General features: G+C 45.7%; 1 protein-coding gene across 1 annotated transcript in view; it reads right to left on the bottom strand.

Moving 5' to 3' along the window:
* The window catches only part of EPHX3 (epoxide hydrolase 3), a 35,279-nt gene extending 26,848 nt beyond the window's left edge, over positions 1–8,431 (bottom strand). Inside the window, exon 1 of the mRNA XM_073622383.1 lies at positions 8,359–8,431. The gene's annotated coding sequence lies outside the window, so the exon portion shown is untranslated. The remainder of the gene's footprint in view (positions 1–8,358) is intronic.
* Between the last annotated feature and the right edge of the window lie 414 nt (positions 8,432–8,845).

Genomic DNA, 8,845 nt, shown 5'->3' on the forward strand with positions numbered 1-8,845 from the left:
ATCGTTCCTCGGATCAGGAGTCACGGTTCAGATAATTTTCGGATCAACAAAAAAAAATCTCCCCCACTGAAATATCCACGTCATCTCCCCCACTGTAATATCCACAATCTCACCTACTGTAATAATATCCACAATCTCCCCCACTGTAATAATATCCACATCTCCCCCACTGTATATACAGAATGAGTATAGGAATTAGGAAGGAAGACTAGTGTTGTTTAGTCTTACCTTACAGAATAGAAGCCGCCAAGCCAGCCAGATCAGATCCACCAGTTGAGGGGTGATGACGTCAGCACGCACTGCTGCCGCCGGGTGTACCAAGATGGCCGCTGCACCAGAGCTAGGCTGAAGCCACAGCCTTAACTAAGGCCCGAGGCAGCGAGCGCATGTGCGCCAATCTGAACAGGTTGAACCGTTCGGATCACGGATCGGTGATGATCCGTTGCACCCCTAGTATTGGCAGGGTATGGCAGAGTATTGGCAGGGTATGGCAGAGTATTGGCAGGTATGCAGAGTATTGGCAGAGTATTGGCAGGGTATGGCAGGGTATAGCAGAGTATTGGCAGGGTATGGAGGGATGGATAAGCATGGATGGATGGATCCATGGATGTGACTGCAATTTCACAGAGCAGCGCAGTGGGCACTACAGATCCAGCCCACAGCGCTGCTGCCATCCGATCTCTCCTTTCCACTGTACAGATCAGTACACAGAGGGGAGAGAGGAACCAGCGTCATATCATGACGCCGGTTTGTTTACAAGTGATCGCTCCGTCATTTGACGGAGCGATCATGTGATAAACGGCTGCCGGGTGTACCAAGATGGCCACCGCTCCGGAGCTAGGCCGAAGCCGCGGCCTTTCCTAAGGCCGAGGCAGCGGCACGCTCCGCGGAGCGCAAGTGTGCCGATCCGAACAGGTTGCACCGTTCGGATCACGGATCTGCGACGATCCGTTGCACCCCTACCAAATACCACCAAAAGAAAGCTCTATTTGTGGGGAAAAATGATAAAAATATAATTTGGGTACAGTGTTGTATGACCGCGCAATTGTCATTCAAAGTGCATCAGCGCTGAAAGCTGAAAATTGGTCTGGACAGAGCAGGGGTTTAAGTGCCCAATAAGCAAGTGGTTAACCACCTGAGCTCCGGAAAGATTTACCCCCTTCATGATCAGAGCATTTTTTGCTATTCAGTGCTGTGCTCCTTTAACTGGCAATTGCTCGGTCATGCAACACTGTACCCAAATAAAATGTATATAATTTTTTTCACAGAAATAGAGCTTTCTTTTGGTGGTATTCGATCACCGCTGAATTTTTTTTTTTTTTGCTATATAAACCAAGAAAGACCAAACATTTTGAAAAAAAAAAACAATATTTTATACTTTCTATCATAAAACATATCCAATAAAATCACATTTTCTTCATATATTTAGGCTAAAATGTATTCTGCTACATATCTTTGGTTAAAAAAAAAAAGAAAATCCCAATAAGTGTATATAAATTGGTTTGTGTGAAATTTATAGCATCTGCAAACTATGGTATATATATATATATCTGAAAATGAATCAATCCTGATGTACTGACGGCCTCTCATTTCTTGAGGCCCTAAACTGCCAGAACAGTATAAATACCCCCAAATTACCCCTTTTTGGAAAGCAGACAGTCTAATGCCCGTGTGATAGGACCTTGTTGTCGGAAATTCCGACCGTGTGTGGGCTCCATCACACATTTTCCATCTGATTTTCCGACACACAAAGTTTGAGAGCTTGCTATAAAATTTTCCGACAACAAAATCCGTTGTCGGAAACTCCAATCGTGTGTACACAAATCCGACGGACAAAGTGCCACGCATGCTCAGAATAAATAAAGAGATGAAAGCTATTGGCCACTGCCCCGTTTATAGTCCCGACGTACGTGTTTTACTTCACCGCGTTTAGAACGATCCGTCGGAAAAAATCCTAGGATTTTGATGTCGGAATGTCCGAACAAAGTCCGACCGTGTGTACGGGGCATTAGGCATTTAGTAAGAGGCATGGTGAGTTTTTTGAAGTTGCAATTTTTTTCTAATGCCCCGTACACACGGTCGGACATTGATCGGACATTCCGACAACAAAATCCTAGGATTTTTTCCGACGGATGTTGGCTCAAACTTGCCTTGCATACACAGGGTCATACAAAGTTGTCGGAAAATCCGATCGTTCTGAACGTGGTGACGTAAAACACGTACGTCGGGACTTTAAACGGGGCAGTAGCCAATAGCTTTCATCTCTTTATTTATTCTGAGCATGCGTGGCACTTTGTGCGTCGGATTTCTGTACACACGATCGGAAATTCCGACAACGGATTTTGTTGTCGGAAAATTTTATAGCAAGCTCTCAAACTTTGTGTGTCGGAAAATCCGATGGAAAATGTGTGATGGAGCCCACACATGGTCGGAATTTCCGACAACAAGGTCCTATCACACATTTTCCATTGGAAAATCCGACCGTGTGTACGGGGCATTACAGTTTTTTTCGAAAATGAAGAAATTAAATTTTTTTTTTTTCACTTTTTTTTTCTTTACACCACTCCCCAGTACAGTACAGCGTCATCATATGACTGGTGTGGCAGTGGTCAGGAATACTATTTACTATTTTTTACTATTACTAATTACTATTTTTATTTAATTTTTTCAACATTTAAAAAAATTTTTTTTTTTCTTACTATATTTTATATACTATCATCACAGTAGTTCAGTGTCACTTTGATTGCTGTTACAATGATGATCATTGTAACAGCAATGTTTTGAACTGTTATGAATGGGTTACATTTATAACAGCTGTGAATAGCAGGGCTGCACCGATACTAGTGTTTACTGGCGACAAGTACCGATACTTTCGGTCAAGTACACGCCGATACCAAGTACCAATATCTTTGCAAAATTAATGGGCTCAAATCACGCTACAAAGTATTGGATGCGATTTGAACAGGAATGCCGTGTAATTCTTTTCTAAATCACATGCAGTTTCGCCCACCACTCCTGTGTGAACCCAGTAAAGAAAGACAGGGAAGCGCCATCTAAGTGTAGCAATGGGCAAACAGTTTATTAAAAAATGTTATAACAACTCACATGTTAAAAGTACATATCTGTAATATGTCAAATCCAAATCTGCACGGTCATAGTGTCCCCTTCACGCGGGACCTGCCAAGGATGGAAAACCACAGCCGCTTGCGGTGCTCACAGGGCTGGAGGAAATGTACAGGCGGTCCAAGGTGACACCACTTCAGCCCTATACCACGTGTGCGCTTCAAGACGATTTACAGGGGTCCCAGAACTTTCTACATCTCCTCCAGCCCTGTGAGCACCACAAGTGGCTGTGGTTTTCCATCATCGGCGCACACTATGACCGTGCAGATCTGGAGTTGACGGGAAACCATATGCGATTTGCACTGGAATCGCACCACATTCCTGTTCAAATCTCATGCGATTCTTTGCAGTGCGATTTGAGCCCATGCATAACACCTAAAAATAATAATAATAATAATAAAAAAGTTAACCATTTAATCACCCCTGCACGTGTTAAAGCGGAATTCCACCCAAAAATGGAACTTCCGCTTTAAGTATTGGTGACCCCCTGACATGCCACATTTAGCATGTCATTTTTTTTTTTTAGGGGGGAGCGGGCACCCAGTTTTGACAGGCACCCAGCTCCCACTACCTACCCTGGCGCTGTGGCACCGGAAGGAAGTTCACCTCTCCCCCTTCCTCCCTGCAATCTTCTGAGACACGTCACAGGTCCCAGAAGATTGCCCAGCCATTCACAACGCGCAGCTCGGCTCGCCCACAGTTACAATGCCGGCACCACAGAGAGGAGCGAGGCATCGTGCGCCCGCATCGCTGAACTGTGGGTCAGGTAAGTGTCTGTTTATTAAAAGTCAGCAGCTACACTTTTTGTAGCTGCTGACTTTTAAATGGGTGGAACACCACTTTAAGTGGTTTGACTCATCCAGGTAAACTGATACATTCTGCTGGAGAGCTTGAGTTTGTGAAAAACAACAGATTTGTTGGCTGAATCACCAGATGGAAATAGAAGCAAGAAGGCTTAAAAAAGGAAACTAATACAGTCAGTCATCACATCTAAGAATTGGTAAGCTGCAATATAATAAATGTTTGCTTTTGGGTATAATGCTGCTTTAAATCTGCTAGGCCATCTAACACTACCCTCTCCCCAGCTTGGCAATGCTGCTGTGCAAAAGTGTCTCCATTGCTCCTCCACTAGAGTGGAGACACCCTAAGACAGAATGGGGGAGATTTACTAAAACTGCAAAATCTGGTGAAACCAATCCGCTTCCAGGTTTTATTGTTTAGTGGTTGTAAACTCTCACATATACCCAGTGAAGTGACTGGCCTCAGGTGTACCACAGAGATGGAACAAATCCTCCTATATACGTTGTACCTGTTTATCTGCAGTCTTCTCTTCTCTACATGTGTTCAAAGTGCTGAATTTATAAGCTTGTCTGAGAGTTCAGAAAAAAGGGGACGGAGAGCTCGGCTCAGCGAGGAGAGTTCTGATCGGAGGAAAGAGACACACCCCCTTCACACAGGAACAGAGCTGTAACTATCAATCAGCTGGAGATCCCTCCCCTGTTACCTTCTTTCTCTTGGTGTCAGGAAAACTTGTCCGAAGTGACTCATGCTGATAATAGATTAACGAAGCAGCAGACAGAAATGATGCATTGGGGTTTATTTACTAAAACTGGAGCGTGCAAAGTCTCGTGCAGCTCTTCATAGAAACCAATCAGCTTCCAGGTTTTATTGTCAAAGCTTTGTTTAAAAAGCTGAAGTTAGAAGCTGATTGGCTACCATGAACTGCTGCACCAGATTTTGTACTCTCCAGTCTTAGTAAATCAATCCCTTAGTGTTCTTAATAGAGACAAGTACACACTATAGAGGGATATGCGTTGTTCGTATTTTATGTCCGAGGTTTACAACCGCTTTGATGCTTAATTGAACAAGCTGAAGTAAGAAGCTGATTGGCTACCATGCACAGCTGCTCCAGATTTTGCACTGTACAGTTTTAGTAAATCTTTCCCAAAGTGTGTTACTGGCTGCATCACCAGGTGAAAATAAAGGGGAAAAAAAACCTGGAGAAAGAAAACTTTTATCGATTTTAACCACTTCGCCCCCATGTAGGATGTTCAGGAACGTCCTTGACTTTGTGCGGGGATATCTGAATGATGCCTGCAGCTACAGACATCATTCAGATATTGCCGTTTTCAGCCGGCGATTCCCTGCACCATAAGAACGATCATAGCGGCTGTTCCTCCGCTTGATCATTCTTACGGTTGGCAGGGAGGGGACGCCCCCCCTCCCGCCGCACTCCGGTGCTTCTACCGACTCACCGCTTCCATCGGTGAGGCGGAGAATGGATCCACCGGCCCCGGATGGTGACGATAGAGATTTTCGGCGGACCAGATGGTCGCTGGAGTCTCTATGATTGTTCGGAGGCCGGCGCGATGTTATGATGTCACGCCCGGCCTCTGCATTAAAAAAAACGGCGCTGCCACGGCTGGGAAGCCGTGATCGTTTTTTTTTTTAATTTTAGGCTTGTTTTGGTACAGCGTTGTATGACCATCCAATTGTCATTCAAAGTGAGACAACGCTGAAAGCTGAAAATTGGACTAGACGGGGGAGACGGGGAGTAAAGGTGCCCAGTAGGAGAATTATATAAAAAAAAAAAAAGGATTGATTGATTAATCAGGGCTCTGGCTGGGCCATTCAAGAACAGTCACATAGTTGTTGTGAAGCCACTCCTTCGTTATTTTAGCTGTGTGCTTAGGGTCATTGTCTTGTTGGAAGGTAAACCTTTGGCCCAATCTGAGGTCCTGAACACTCTGGAGAAGGTTTTCGTCCAGGATATCCCTGTACTTGGCCGCATTCATCTTTCCCTCGATTGCAACCAGTCGTCCTGTCCCTGCAGCTGAAAAATACCCCCACAGCATGATGATGCTGCCACCACCATGCTTCACTGTTGGGACCGTATTGAACAGGTGATGAGCAGTGCCTGGTTTTCTCCACACATACCGCTTAGAATTAAGGCCAAAAAGTTCTATCTTGGTCTTATCAGACCAAAGAATCTTATTTCTCACCATCTTGGAGTCCTTCAGGTGTTTTTTAGCAAACTCCATGCGAGCTTTCATGTGTCTTGCACTGAGGAGAGGCTTCCGTCGGGTCACTCTGCCATAAAGCCCCGACTGGTGGAGGACTGCAGTGATGGTTGACTTTCTACAACTTTCTCCCATCTCCCAACTGCATCTCTGGAGCTCAGCCACAGTGATCTTTGGGTTCTTCTTTACCTCTCTCACCAAGGCTCTTCTCCCCAGATAGCTCAGTTTGGCCGGACGGCCAGCTCTAGGAAGGGTTCTGGTCGTCCCAAACATCTTCCATTTAAGGATTATGGAGGCCACTGTGCTCTTAGGAAAGCAGAAGAAATTTTTTTGTAACCATGGCCAGATCGGTGCCTTGCCACAATTCTGTCTCTGAGCTCTTCAGGCAGTTCCTTTGATCTCATGATTCTCATTTGCTCTGACATGCACTGTGAGCTGTAAGGTCTTATATAGACAGGTGTGTGGCTTTCCTAATCAAGTCCAATCAGTATAATCAAACACAGCTGGACTCAAATGAAGGTGTAGAACCATCTCAAGGATGATTAGAAGAAATGGACAGCACCTGAGTTAAATATATGAGTGTCACAGCAAAGGGTCTGAATACTTAGGACTATGTGATATTTCAGTTTTTCTTTTTTAATAAATCAGCAAAAAATGTCAACAATTCTGTTTTTCTGTCAATATGGGGTGCTGTGTGTACATTAATGAGGAAAAAAATGAACTTAAATGATTTTAGCAAATGGCTGCAATATAACAAAGAGTGAAAAATGTAAGGGGGTCTGAATACTTTCCGTCCCAACTGTATATTTTGCAATTAAATAACATTTCTAATCATATGAACTTAATCACAGAGTTCCCCCTTTACAGCTGAATCAGCAGAGTTCCCCTTTTTCTTCTGAACTTGCAGAGTTCCCTTACACTGTAAGGGGGAACTCTGCAGACTCTGATGTAAGGGGGACTTGAACATAAGGGATGTTCTGGAAACCCAGATTTATGGGGGAACACTGTGAACTCTGGTGTAAGGGGGAACACTGATGTAAGGGGTTCTCTGAGAACCCGGATTTACCTTAGTGTACTCACTCAGAGGCAGGAGAGAGAAGGGGGGAGACTTCAGTCACAGACAGGGATGGATGGTGAGCTCACTTGCCCCTTGGCAGTCAGCACCTCTCATACAGATGTATCTAAAGGCTGCTGGACTTCAAATTTCTGGCCCTCACATTGCTTTTCTGAGGCACAGCGTCGGGGATTGGAGTGTGGGCAGACACAGAGGGGTAAATACAGTAGGAAGAGGAGCAGATCAAGCCCTCTCTTCTCTCCAGTCTGTGTGGGGGGGAGGGGGGGATTGTTAGTGCTGGTTTCGGGCAGTGTGAAAGAGAGTGAAACAGACACTGTTGGCTTAGACAACTGCAGCCATCAACCCTGATGGTAAGCCACAATCTAGTCTGAATAATGTGTCCAGGTTTCAGGTGGTCAGAAACCCAGACGTATTTCAAACTTGAACTGTCCAGGTGAATCCTGGACAGGTGGCAACCCTAGCGGTGGAAGCGCACTTAAAATGGTGCATGGTAGTTTTACTGCACAATACATCACACAGATTATCCATGTGTGTGCGTTGTGCTGCGTTTCATGCACTAACATGTGATGTGTCAGTGCTTTTCAAACTAAACAGCTCAGTAAGGCAGCGCACTGGGCCCATTTACACTGTCTGGCTGCTGATACTCATGCATCTAACGCACTGCAGCGCACCGGGCCGGTGTAAACCGACCCCTCAACGTTCAGCCCTATTCATAAATTCACCCATCTGCTGCTCTAAAGTAGCGCTGCCACAGAATGAAAACCGCCCCCCGATGGTGCAAGTGAAATTTTGACGCATTTTCAGACCTTTGCCTGGAGTTTTGTCCACAGTACACAGAAAACAATGTCACATGAGTCCCTCAACAGATGTCCCCCAATGTGTACACCTACTGCTGCCAGAGAGATGCAGCCCCAGGGTGGGGGAGGGGAGCACATGCTGGGACCCCACCCCACCAACAGGAAGGCACAGCTTGCCTATTTCTTCTTTGATATGTCAGAACTACAAGTCCCAGCATGCTCTGCCAGCCTATGACCATGAGAGAACACTGGGACTCGCAGTCCTCCAGACATGTCAGGTTGCTATAGCCTGAGAGATGTCCCTGTGCCCACCACAAAGCCAATGTGTACGTGACACCATCACCTGCCAGTCCTGACCCCTTCAGTCTTCCACTTTACAGAGGACATTTCACAAGCGCCGCCCACACCACGATATCGCCAGCCCATTGGTTCGTAACACTGGCTATCTCCTCTCCGAATTACGCTATTGGATAAGCGGGAAACCACTAGCAAAGTAGATAGTACCTGTGTGGTTTGCCTGAAACAGCAACATTGTCACACGGTGGGCGGGACGGGGCAGCTGATTGGCTGAGTGAGAACCGCGGCCTGGATAATGTACACTGGCAGGCTGGCAGCTGTTCTGTGTGATTGACATGGAGGCTGGCCAATCAAAGGCGAGCACAAGTTGAAGCGCTTCTGGACAAAATACAAGAAGAGTACGAGCTGGACATGTCTACAGTTTCCATGGAGACTGTCTTCTGTGCTGATAGAGCGGGGTGCGAGAGGGGGAGGTCATCAACACGTATATTACATATCATGGATACCAGGAAGAGGAAAATACATCAAACATG

Source organism: Aquarana catesbeiana, linkage group LG03 (assembly GCF_042186555.1).
Source record: "Aquarana catesbeiana isolate 2022-GZ linkage group LG03, ASM4218655v1, whole genome shotgun sequence".
NCBI classification, from domain to species: Eukaryota; Metazoa; Chordata; class Amphibia; order Anura; family Ranidae; genus Aquarana; species Aquarana catesbeiana.